Genomic DNA, 3,644 nt, shown 5'->3' with positions numbered 1-3,644 from the left:
CTGAGCATGGACATGGCTAAAGAAGAAATGCATCGGTCTGAAATGAACACACGAGATTAATTGAGTCCATTCCATTTTGATACAAAGAGGAGTTTCCTTAACGTGATATGGGGAAAAACTGTGATTATTGGACTTCTTTGTTTACAGTCTATGTTTCATTCTCTAAGTGCATGTAGGTTTGCTATGATGATGATGATGATGATGAGGAGTTTGCTTTTTCCTGATTTACCAACCGGGCCTCAGTACCTGAACCTCATACTAATACCAGGTTTTTGAATTGACTCGTTGGGGTAGATGCAAGGCTCTTTGTACAGGTATACCAGGTGTACCAGACAGGATGGGGGTGTCCCTGCCCTGACCTGCCCTGACCGGGTTTGGACCTCTACGTTACTACTATGCTATCAGTGCTGGAACACTCTCAGCACTGGCATGGAATGCTGTAAACATTCCAGAATCAGTGAAAACATCGATGCAAATGTATTCTGAAAAGACTTTCTAATCCAGCAAGCCGAATGAATGATTTCCCATTGTTTGACTCTTAACTCTGAGCCCGAGCCGCTCTCTCTCTCTCTCTCTTTCTCTCTCTGTCTCTGTGTGAGATTTTACAATCGAATGGATTTTGTTTTTTTTTCCGACGAAGATGACCGATTCATTTCTTTCTCTTTTACGGTTTCCAAGATGGCTGACGACACAGATCGAAATGTGACTCTTGAGACTGATGAAGCGAATGCCCCTCCAACCCCTCTCCAACACCCCTATACCAACCCAGGCCCCCCCCCTCCGCCCGCCCAACCCATCCCTCAATGCTGACCACTCCACCATCACTGCTTGACTATGGTGTGACATATGCAACAGGATTGGTTTCTTTTGTAAAGATATGCTTTCTATCGAAGGGTGACGGGGGGAGGGAGGACCATAGAGACACACAAATACATATTTTTAAAAAAAATAATCAAATGGTGTTGATTAAACTATGATCATTGTTTTTCGGTTGTAAAAAAGAGAAGAAAAAAAAAATTTAAGATTATTATTCCGACTGTTGCTAGTGCATATGTGCTGTATATTGTTCTTTGGTGTAGTAAGTATTCATCTTGGTTTAGTCGTTTTTAAAAAATCATTTCCACGGGAGGTTCTAGTGTCTTATTTGAGTTAGCTTTCTGATCCACTGCATTTGACCCAGCTCAATAGTTTTCTAAGAGGTTTACCTTGAGGAAATGCATGCGTGTGCTGGAGACTTTGGGTTTTGGTGTTTGCACAAAGGCAGGAATCGTCTCTGTCTGTCCCTTTCTTTGTGGCTACGTGAGAAACGTTTTGGGGTGGTGGGGGGGAGGGGGAGGGAGATACTTATTGTACATGAGATTATGTAAATTGAAGAAATGAAGAAGATGATTATACTTTGGATTTGTTACAGCTTGTGTTCTTGACAAAATACTGTATATGAATTATTGAGAAGATATTAAAAAAATTACAATTCAATAGTTTAGTCTGGTTCAGTGTCTATGAGTAAATAGAATAAATCATTGTCCTATTAAAATACTGATAAAAGGCGTCTTCTTTTGAACAATGACAACAGCAACTGCAACAACAACAACAACAACAACAACAACAACAACAACAACAACCGCAACAACAATCACCAACAGATATTCTCAAGATCAGTGTCTTCTTATGCACCAATGAACACGACACACTTCTGTTTATAAAGCCCACTGTGATGCGTTGTGTAAAAAAGTAATAGATTTGAGAGGGGACATGACGGGCTGAGGGGAGGGTGGTGTTGTCCAATCTCCTATCTCAGCTGTACAGAATGAATACACAGCACAAGTGGAATCTTTATCCCGGAGGCCCTGTCTCCATGTATCTGGGTGGGTATTAGCATATTTCTCATACGGAAGCTGGTCTCAGAATGTCTGTGTGTGTGTGTGTGTGTGTGTGTGTGTGTGTGTGTGTGTGTGTGTGTGTGTGTCTCTCTCCCTCTCTCTGTCTGTGTGTGTAAATTTTTTCTCCTAGGGGAGCTGGTAATTGAGATGTTTAGGAGGATGTGCTGTCCCACCAGTTTCCCAGGGTGCATTGCAGATGACATGCGCCCTGGGGGGAACAGAACAGGGACTTACACAACCAGCCGCCGCCTATTTCTGCCCATGCTATTTTTACACCATGTCAGAGGGTAATGCTTTTATTTCCGCCGTTGGGCCTTTTATAGTAGACACAAGCAGTAAAGTGCCTTACAGTACCCAACAACAGGGGGAATGGCAGGCTGCAACCTCTGGGACTGGGGGCTGACTGGAAGGGTTTGAGAGGGTTTTGTACACTTCTTACTGTCTCACTCACACACACACACACACACACACACACATAAATGCATGTGCACGCGCATGCCCACGCACCCGTACACACACACACACACACACACACACACACACACATACACAGGCATACACACACATAGACACACACACACACACACACACACACACACACACACGCAGACACACACACACACACACATAAATGCATGTGCACGCGCATACACACACACACACACACACACACACAAGCATACACAGGCATACACAGGCATACACACACACACACACACACACACACACACACACACACACACACACACACACAGACGTCTCCCTCTATGATGAATAAGTGAATAGATGTAGGAGGCAGAGGCAGGCGAGAGACAGCGACCAGAGAGAAAACAATATGTCTTTTGTAACCCGCTGTGACGGCGGCGCTACGAACCCTCCTCTCCTTCATAAATCATATCCTTCACATTGTCAAGCAGCGAACGGCGTGAGGGAGGAGAAGAGGGAGAGAGAGAGAGAGAGAGAGAGAGAGAGAGAGAGAGAGAGAGAGAGCGAGAGACTGCAGGGATTTCATCTCCAAGACGGTGGGCCCATCCATCCTTCTTCTTCCTCCTCTTTTTTGACAGAGCATAGCCCTCCTCATCCCCTCCCTCTGAAATGTCTAAGTTAAAATCATTACTCACTGATGTTTCACACTTCCAGACTCCCACACCACCACCCCCTCTGTCTGCTTCTCTAAGACCTGGGCCCAGTCCCAAACCAGCCCCTAGCCCCTTCCTCACCACACCTCTCCTGTCTGCTTCCCTAAGACCTGGGCCCAGTCCCAAACCAACCCCTAGCCCCTTCCTCACCACACCTCTCCTGTCTGCTTCTCTAAGACCTGGGCCCAGTCCCAAACCAACCCCTAGCCCCTTCCTCACCACACCTCTCCTGTCTGCTTCTCTAAGACCTGGGCCCAGTCCCAAACCAACCCCTAGCCCCTTCCTCACCACACCTCTCCTGTCTGCTTCTCTAAGACCTGGGCCCAGTCCCAAACCAACCCCTAGCCCCTTCCTCACCACGCCTCTCCTGTCTGCTTCTCTAAGACCTGGGCCCCTTCCCCTTCCCCTTCCCCTTCCCCTTCCCCTTCCCCTTCCCCTCCACACCTCTTCATCCTCATTGTGGATCATTTCAGAATGGAAGGCCATTCTTTCCCAGATCAATCTGTGGATGCATTTCAAATGCAGCATGTGTATCATGTGAATACCGGCTTTGTCTGGTTATTGAGACATGTTTTATTGTGTTTACAGTGATGTCTGTGTCAGAGACACAATACTCGGTTGATGC

This window comes from Argentina silus (assembly GCF_951799395.1).
Source record: "Argentina silus genome assembly, chromosome: 20".
Taxonomy (NCBI): Eukaryota; Metazoa; Chordata; class Actinopteri; order Argentiniformes; family Argentinidae; genus Argentina; species Argentina silus.
The sequence above is the reverse complement of the archived record's forward strand: the minus strand, read 5'-3'. Positions refer to the sequence as shown.